Genomic DNA, 9,918 nt, shown 5'->3' on the forward strand with positions numbered 1-9,918 from the left:
TTCTTTTTACCCACGTTCCGTAAGTGTTCCATACTTTCTGGATTGTGGCTATTTCTGCACCCCCGTGTGCGAATTGCTTTTGGCGTAGAAGGTGGGTCGGTATTCCCCTTGCCCACTACTCGTCGTGTTTTAGTGTTCTTTATTTTTTTACTATTCCGCTGGTCCACCTGTTTTTGGACCAGCACCCTTTGTTTCATGAATAAACATCCTGCAAAGATCTTCTGTCTCTGTCGCCCGCTTGGGGATCCGAACATTCTACTTCGTTCCGACGAGTCAGTTGCTTTCTGCCTCTGTCACCTTCCGAAGGCGACAGTGGCAGCTGACGAGTCGGAACGTTAATCATTGGGGAGGATCGCTAAGCAGGTGACAGAGACGTTGGTGCTGGCAGGTGATTTATTAACAAAAGGCGCGGGTCCGAGGTAAGTTGAGTAGTTGAACAAAAAGTGACAAAACAGAGCGAAGCTAGTGGGTGAGCGGGGGCAATCCGCCCAACCTCACTAGTTCGGGAAACAATAAAAAGGCACACGATGGTGCAAAACAGCATACGATAGCGAGCGTACAAACCGACACGATCGTGGCCAATAAATACCTCGGGCGAAGCAACTCTCGTACCGATAGCAGTTTAAGGCACGGGCGAGGCGCGAGGCGTCGTTTATTCCGACGCTGGTCAGTGCCAGCGTCGGGTTTAAATGTCCAAATGTCAGTGATGAGGGAATTGACAGCAGCTGGCGGACGTCGGGAGCGGAGGCCCCGCCCAGCTGTCAACTCGCTCGTGACAGACGAAGCGTCAATAACCTCATAAAATATGATTTGCTATTTTTGCTAGTGGGATCTTTCTTAACGATGTCCAACATTTATTGAAAAGTCTGTTTTGAAAATGGCTTTAACAGTAAATCTGCAACCAAATCCATTTCTTCTCCTCCTTGAGCCATTTTGGGTTGATAAAACCACTGTTAAATCAACACAATATATTTACTTACGCAGCTCGCTACCGATAAAGTGTGCTAGCTGTGGCCAGTATGCTCTTACTAGCAGCTAGTAATACTACGGTTGGCAACTCACTAGCTAATCATGTGACTATCCAATCATAGTTTGCAAAATCTCTGATGTTGACCAGCACCTGTAAGAAATGTGATTCGAAATCTGATTGGTTAAAGCAACAGTTTGATCGACACGTTTGATGCGACAGGGCCCGCAGAACTGATTGTGAAGGCGTACAGGTAGATTTCTGACCGTGGTAGCAAATGATGGCTGAAATGTGATTGGTGAAATGGTTAAATATGAAAACACACATGTGGAAGCAGGGCGGAAGGGGAAAAGTAATGAATGAATGAAAGACAATATGGAATTATTATTATTAGAATTCATGGACAACATTTAATTAACATCAGTCCGTGATTCAGACATTTGTAGCCCAACAGAGAAGGCTTTGCAGGCCTTGACGGTCCGCCACTGGTTTAATCTACCAATGAGGCAAATACACCTTGCCAGTCAATAAAAGGATGATATTCTCCATGGCCACTGGTGAGAGCAAATGTACGTTTTCCTGTAGTACTGTGGGTGGAGACGATGTCGGCAGGATTATCTTGGGGCAATTATTTAAGAAAAATAAAGCACTAATAGTTGTAGCACCGGTGATAAAATAATTTTCACAAATTTACAACAGGTGCTTTAAAGTGGGATTTCTTAGTCCCGCCCTGTTATTGCTTGATTCATTGCACCCTCCTCCACGACCTTTTTAAGAGGTGAAAAGGCACTACTTACCGACATAGGTGAGTTGTAACTCATTGTTTTAGGAATAAAAGTATGAAAAAGCGGTTCACATCACCACTGCAGAGCTCTCAGGTTGAAAGTTTGAAGTCAGGCTCTTGCCTTCCCGTAAGGGCAACCGCGCTTTACAGATGTCTGTGGATTATGAGTGCAAGAAACAAGGGATTCACGATGTATTGATATCATAAAAAGGGCGAAAGCGAAAGTTATAAGATTTTCATTTCTCCTAAATCGATTATTCGCTTGTATCAACTGGTGCATTCCTTGCAGGACTACTGACTGGTAATCTGGCTACAATACCCACTTCCTCGCAAATACCAAATATATGAATGTTAGTTTCATGGGAAACAAATCCCCCTTTAAACTCCCCCTTTGGTGTAAATGTGAGTGTGAATAGCTGTTTGTATACCCGACCTGTGATCCTTCAAGGTTGTCCCTTTCCTATCGCCCAAAGCCTGTTTGGATAGATCCCATTTCACCTGCTTCATGTAACAAAAGAGGGTACAGAAAGTGCTTAAGAATTAATGACCCTCTGTGTCTTTGTGTTGTCATATTATTTGTTATTTAGGTTTTTTTTTTGTTCTTTTGACTTCAAGATGGCACCGCGCGAGTGGCTGCCTTTCCAGCAGCTCATGTATTTAGTTTTTCTACTTCTTTCATTCCTTTCATCTTCTTTTCATAACGTTGCTGCTGTGCGTCTGTGTAAGCTCTCAGTCGTACAGGAGTGGTCCATCGATGAAAAGGTTTCTTCAGCCGTCATATGTACAATAGCCTGCTTAGGCAACATAGGATTAGTAATGCTGATGAGGTGATACAACTTCAAAATGACCTCGGAGATGCCGGGTTTCAGAAGGTCCCGCCCCCTTGTTCGTGACGTCACGCCAGCACGTCTTGCCTTGCACTAGAATCAAAACAATGGCTTCAGATTTGGAGAAGATGCTTTCTTGTTACTCATCCAGTTATGAATATGATTCAAATAGTTCTGAAGAGGAAAGCATAAATGTTTGCCATCGATTAAAGAAGTCCTTCCGTATCAATTTGAGCCCTCAGGACTCCAATGTAGCGTCACAGAAAATGAACAAGATGGCGCCCAAGCTCCGTTGGAAATGGGCTGATTTCTCTGCTGGGAAGTTGTGTCAACTAGTATCAAACAGTAGTCTTGGTGCAACACACAACGATTCACCATTGGGTTATTTATGTGTTTTCCTTCTAATTTCGCCATCAACACGGAGGTTTTCAGACCAAACAAAGTACCCAAAATGCATTGTGTGTCGCTTTCTCGGTCAGGGGCTTTCCAGATGTGACGTCAAGTCAGGCAACGTCATCAACTCGAAAACAAGACTTTCTGAATATTCAGCGCGAGTCTTAATACATAAAATATAGCTATATGCGGTGGAATCTTTGTAAAATATGCTCAGTAGTTCGGCTTTTCCCTTCAAGAGGTCGCCACAGCGAAGCAGCAAGCTCCATCTTCAGAGGTATGATACGCATGTTTGTTTTGGCCCAGCTTTTACGTCGGATGCCCTTCCTGACACAACCCTCTGTATTTATCCGGGCTTGGGACCGGCACAAGAAGACTTATGTCCCTTTGTGGCTACAGAACAAGCAACTCACTCAGTAAAAGGCTATATATATATATATATATATATTCAATATGAATCTGAACATAAGAGAGGTACTGTATCTCGTGTGGTGCACCAATATTATAGACCAGTTGGTCTCAACTGTTATCAGCGTGGGAATTGCTTCTTACTGTTGTTGCAAGGTCACGACCCACATTTTAAGGTTAAGAACAATAAAGAAAGGACCCGGGGGACTAAGGGAAGGTGTTTGAAAATACATGTTCAGTATGTTATATATTTAAATGATTCTGTCTATACTGGCAAAAGCATATCACTATGACGCATGCCAGGCAGCGCTTCCCTGTATAGATATTTTGACACACTAAACTCTTGGCATGTGAAAACCCCCTGATATTGTACCGGAAGAATCAAATAAAAACACCTAATACATTTACAAGAGCAAAGGGCAGTTCATGGGACAATCAACAATGCATTCGAGTGGTAGACTGGCAATTGAACATTCTGGAAAAGACTTACCAAACAAAAGCATTGTCGTGGTTAAACTCGCGGCTATGGGTTGACTATGAAACTGGGTGCATACTGAAAGGACGCTTGAAATAGTTTCAGCTCCAAAAGATGGTCGTCCAAGTTTACTTCACATCTGACCTTTAAGTTCTTCCATGACAAACAAACTCTACTCTTTAAAAATCAAATATCACATTATATACATGCTAATTGTTTTAAGATGAGGCAATTATTTATTCACAATGGATATTATATCGTCTATCTTAAAAACATGTAAATAAAACTAATGTTGCAACACCAACAACATTTATAACCGGCATTACAATTGTGTATATTTATCTTATTTACTGGATTTTTTTTCATCTCTTTCTCACCGTCCTTTTCACTTTATTTAATGTTTTTATCTGGGCCCTCCTTCCCCTTCTCAGCCGTCCATCTGTTTATGTGTGTCGGCGCATCACAGGACTGTCAGAGTCAATAGTGTCCCAGTCGGCAGCACGGGTCAGGTAATAAATCTGTCTCGCCTCACCAGCGCGGTGCCATGGAGTTTTTTTCCCCTTTTCTCTCGCTCAGCGGGACAGGGCAGAATGGGCGAGTGGGGAGAGACCACCATCAAGACACTTTATCAGCAGGCGTGCAGTGGTCCTGCAGCATAAAGGGAACGGCTTCCTGAAGGGAGATACGCACATTTCTATTCATTATGTTTGTTAGTCTGTGATTGGCTGGTAAACAGTTCAGGGTCCCTCACCTAAAGTCCGCAGTAGCCTCCAACTCTGAGTCAAATTAAATCATTGTTCTTTTTGTTTTTATTTTTATGGAAAGGTATTGAGTTTTTTTTAGTTTACTCTTCATTATAAACGCTTAGTACAATTCAAGTGACCGTTGTTTAGAGCAGAGGTCCCCAACCCCCGGGCCGCGGACCGGTACCGGTTCGTGGGTCATTTGGTACCGTGCCGCGCAGAAAGAATAAATAACTTACACGAAATGAAAAATTACCAGATGACATCCGACTATGACTTACTCTTGACGCATGTCAAATAGCCTGTCTAGGTCACGTGATACATACCGCTAAAATTAGCCCACCGTAAGCTAGCAAAATGAGGAAAAAACAAATGTCTTTGGAAAGTTTCTTTATCCGCCGGTCCGTGAAAATATTGTCTGACGTTAAACCAGTCCGTGGCACAAAAAAGGTTGAGGACCACTGGTTAGAGCAAATGTCAGTATATATTCATTCATTCATTCATTCATTCATCTCCCTGACAGCTTTATCCTCACAAGGGTGATGGACACTATTCCGGCCATCTTCGGGCATTAGGCGCAGGACACCCTGAATTGGTTACCAGCCAATTGCAGGGCACACAGAGACAAAAAAACCATTCACTCTCACATTCACACCTGGGGAAAATTGAGTCGCTGCCTTGAGCTCCACGTTGCGGCCGTCTTAATAATATCAGACGCGTGGATGTGTCTTTTTATTTCTTTTATTGCTGCAACACAGTATGGCAGAAGGGATGGGTGAAGTCGCATGGGTTTTGTCTTGATTAACACGCACAGAAAAGCATTATGAAGCACAACTGCTTCAAAGTTCCACTCGACAAAACTTGAATTAAATAATGACACAAAAAGTAATCTGGACTCAAAAGGAATCAAGGAACTAATTAGATACACTAGACCAGGGGTGTCAAAGTCATTTTTTGCCGCGGGCCACATTGTAGTTATGGTTTCCTCTCGAGGGCCGTTATGAATTTGGGGAACCCATTAGAATGTTTAAATCCCTTCAAATATTACATATAGAGCACACAGCAAATTAATGAACTCGTTTTCAAATCTGAAGTCAAGAATAATGGCTTTTATTGTGGGTGACTTCCAAAAATATGAAATTTTGGCTCAGATTTTAGCAATCATCATGGAATTTAACAAGTTTGATTTGCTTTCGCGGGCCGATAAAAATGATGTGGCGGGCCGGATTTGGCCCGCGGGCCTTGACTTTGACACCTGTGCACTAAACAGTACAAAAGGGGAAACAAGATAAGATACAGTAAAGTCTCATTAGATCGATATCGGTTATATTGATAATACTGCTTATTATGATACTATTTTCATTTCCCAGCAAATTTCTAGTCTTTTCATGTATAATTAGTTCCGTTTAGTACGATAATCCGGTTACTACGGTGCTCTTTTTCATCTCCCGTCGGCCATTTTGCTATGTTTATATCGATACAAAAGCAGATTAAGGTGAATCGATATTTGCTTCGGGGTTTCTATACAGTACCACCATTATCGAAATCTGTATCGGTCGTGCCATTGGCCGCGCCGTTGGTCACGTGACTTGGTCACGTGACTTGGTCACGTGACCAGCTGCCTTTAATGGTGCTTTCAGGCATGCTGTGATTTATTGAGTTTCAGTTAGTCACATGATGCACTTCTAATGAGACCAGACTATACAATGAAAAAGAAATTGAGAACAATAGTGGCAGTCATAAGTTTTTCCGATGGCTGTCGATATGAACAATGAATTGCAATTAATCTGTGTGCAAAATTTATGCCATTAATTATGGCATAGTTTGCTAGTCCGTCAGCATCTCAGCCTGGGACTTGGAGAGACTGGACCGAATCGTCAGGTAGGGCCAGCTCTTTCCTTCGCTGCTCCCTGGACACTCTGGTGGAGATGAGCAGCATGAGGATGTTAGCTAAGTTCACAACCATGATGGACAGATCCCCCCCCACCCCCTCTCAGGTTAACCTGACAGCACTGGGCAGCTCCTTTACCCAGAGCCTATGCTGCAGAAGGAGACAAAAAAACTCTGCTCGTTCCTGCCGACTGCAGTCCGGGCTATTGAATAGACAGACCTGAAAAGCTGGACTCACCCCCACTCAACCACTTTTAATATCAAAGTCAAAGTCAAAGTCAGCTTTATTGTCAGATATGCTAATATGCATGACATACAGCACATATGCAATTACTGTCCTCTCAGACCCAGCGCTCATGTTATTTCTATATTCATCAAATTTTCATGTTTTACTTTCTCCATGTATATTTCTGTTGCCGTAAAGTGTGAATTTCTCCATCATGAGACAAATAAAGGTCTTATTATCTTATCCTAAGGTAACCAAATGGAACGTTGCAGCTCTCAGTGGTGAAATGAAATTTCTCTGGCACTACTGCCTTCTATCTGGAAGTCAACCCCAACAAATACATATCTTTCGATTTGCTTCAGTGATTGCACAACTTCAAGCTACGAACAGAATAAAATAACCTGACACAATCCACAATGTAGACCGACACTCAATATGAGCCTTCTAAAGTGAAAATGTTCGTTTTCTGGGAATTCAATAGACTGCATTTTCATCACCCCGCAAATACAGATCCACGCAATCTTTTCTTCCAGTCTCAAATTCCCGATTGGTCTTCATTGGCCCAACTCTCCTATTTACTGCCTTTTTTGGCCTCGTTTCCTGCCCTCATATTCTCTCTTCCCCTTGCTGCCTTCCTCTCACTTCTCTGGCCATTCACTGCCTGCATGGCTCTCTTCCTGCCGTGCTTTTCCTCCGGCACTGCTCGTGATGATTCATCTGAGTAGAGTTTGGTCACTCTAGATAGAATTAATGTTTAAAAGCTGATTTGTCAGGATGAGGCTACTCACAGACAAGAATATTTCTGGAACACTGGACAACCCCAATCTGTGAGTTGTGTCCAAATGGGCATCTGTCTGTATTTGAATGTATCAGAATGTTAACTCTTCGTGACATTTAGCAGTTCTTTATTTTCATTAGTCATCTTTTAGTTATTCATTTACTCTGACAGACAGGATGAGAGGATTGTGCCTGGAAAAAAAGAAGAAGAAAACAAAAACAAATCTATGTGCTGGATCAGACAGAATGAGTGGGAGGAACAATGGCCTAGTTTCCACTAGAAACACTCCACTAGAACCACTAGCACTCTCGAGAACAAATCACGCAATGTACTTCCACTATTAAATTTTTGTTGTGTGCCTGTTCGTCTGCCCTATTTTGTTGTACTCTCTCTTTTATCCACTTTAACATTGTTCTGGTCATGTTTTGCCTCGCTCTTCTCAACTTTTTGCATCTTTTGCACCCTTTCTCATTTGTCCTACTTCCAGCTGGAAAGGCACTCAAAGGCAGGATGGAGATGAGCATGACTGGTAAATTTGGTTAGTTGCTGTGTCATGCTGCACTGCCGGGAGGGCACAGAGTGCCTGCATGCTGTCTGGGTTTGGCCAGGACAAGACATCACTTTGCTGCTGTCAAATGAAAATTTCTCCACAGCGAGACTAATAAAGGCAAATCCAATCCAATCCAAAGATGAACCCCCCCTCCCCCACCTCACACACATGTACAGCTTGAGCAACACGTTGTCTTCTAGATGTCCATTGTGCCAATGAAAGGACATTACATGATTGAAACTGATGTAATTACTGTCTAGATATTGAATTACAAATCTGGCCCAAAAAATATTGTAGTATCAAAATTGGAGGGGAAATCTGCCCCTAAAGTGCTACTAGACCTAAACAAATATTGTCATTTTTTTAATTGTAATGTGTCCGTGTTGTCACCACAGAAGTGTAACAAGTGATGCCAGGAGATAAATCACATCTAGGGCATCCAAAAGAAATCTTTTATGTGTGGAAGCGGTTTTACATGTGGCTGTCCTGGCTTTTCAAAACATTATTGCTGACAATTTTCTTCTCTTCCTTTCGGCAGTGTCCTCCGCCGGTGTATTCGTTCCTTCATGACCCTGTCACCCAGCAGTACGCAGCTTGGTCCCGCTCGGCTTTTCGGTTGCCTTACCTTCTGTTTTGTCCTGCGTGTCTCAGTAAAAACTTGTTTTGAACTACACTGTCGTCATCGTGTATTTTGGCTCCAACCCCTTCCTTCTTTCGTCCGTCGAATTCTGTCGCCGCTCCTCGTGCGGACGTGACGCAGATAAATGCAGAGAGTTGTGTCAGGAAGGGCATCCCAAGTAAAACTTTTGCCAAAACAAATATGTGAATCATTGCTGACAATGAAATGTGACTTGTTTTAAAATCAACAGCAATAACAGATCAGATTTAATAAAATTTACACCGTAGAATGGATGAAGATGATGCCACTTTTGTTCTTCCTTGCACATTCACTTTACGTATTTGATATTATAGAAAGCAGAGAATATACATTTAGTTAAGTTTATTATTCTTACTTTTTCATGATGCCAACCCACAAAATCATAATGAATGTTGATGTGGGAAAAAAGTCACCATCACGGAAAAGACCGCCTTTGACTGTCTAGAAATAACATTGTTCCAAAGCCCTGTCTTCGCCTCATCATTCTTGGGCAGTCAGTCAAACAAACTTCTATCAACAGCGTGAGGCCGCACTGTCTAAGGACAATATCGTGCATATAATAGCCTTGACAATTTGTCAAAATGTCGTGACACTTGAATAAAAAGTAAGGGCACCGGCGCATCATTCAACACACAATGAAATTGAACAAGAATGGGTTGCTCAACAACACTAGATTACAAAGCACCTCCTTGTGTTAAGATGGACGGGAGGGGAAAAGAGATCTTTTGAATCAGAAAAAAAACATTGGATTTCAAAAGATGCACCTTGAGCAACACCACAACACTTCAGGGGAGGTGAAGCAGCTTGGCTGCGAAAAATGATGAAAAAAGATTCAAGAAATGTTCCCATTGTAAAAATGGATAGAATTCAACTCCAATGGTGAATTTCTTCCACATACCAAGCTCCAAAAAAGTCGCTTTCTTAGTGAGTGCTTGTGGGGTGTTGTAATGATACTCAGAGATATTGCTTGGAATTACGTGATGTACTGTATGTGCGAAAAATGTTCTGTCACAGGGGTGCGTGCCCGTTACATTCATCGCAATTGTAGATGTAGATTGCGGACTAGTCCCAAGTCGATCCCAAGGGGTGTAGAGGAGAATAAAAAACAAACAACCTTTTGTTTGTCTTTGTACTTATTAGTCATATATTTTTGTGTTAACGTACAACTGCACCCTGATCTTCCTTCTTTTCCTGTGGGCTTTTCCCTTCAGGGGTCGCC

General features: G+C 42.3%; 1 long non-coding RNA gene across 1 annotated transcript; it reads left to right on the forward strand.

Annotated features, from left to right (window-relative positions):
* The first annotated feature begins 7,377 nt into the window (after window positions 1-7,377).
* LOC148896127 (uncharacterized) lies at window positions 7,378-9,107 on the forward strand. The gene is made up of 3 exons (XR_016115411.1): window positions 7,378-7,540; window positions 7,979-8,029; window positions 8,580-9,107. It is a non-coding gene; the product is annotated as an uncharacterized LOC148896127 (long non-coding RNA).
* Window positions 9,108-9,918: the final 811 nt, after the last annotated feature.

Source organism: Hippocampus bargibanti, linkage group LG06 (genome assembly GCF_051943395.1).
Source record: "Hippocampus bargibanti isolate YZ-2025 linkage group LG06, ASM5194339v1, whole genome shotgun sequence".
Lineage (NCBI taxonomy): Eukaryota > Metazoa > Chordata > Actinopteri > Syngnathiformes > Syngnathidae > Hippocampus > Hippocampus bargibanti.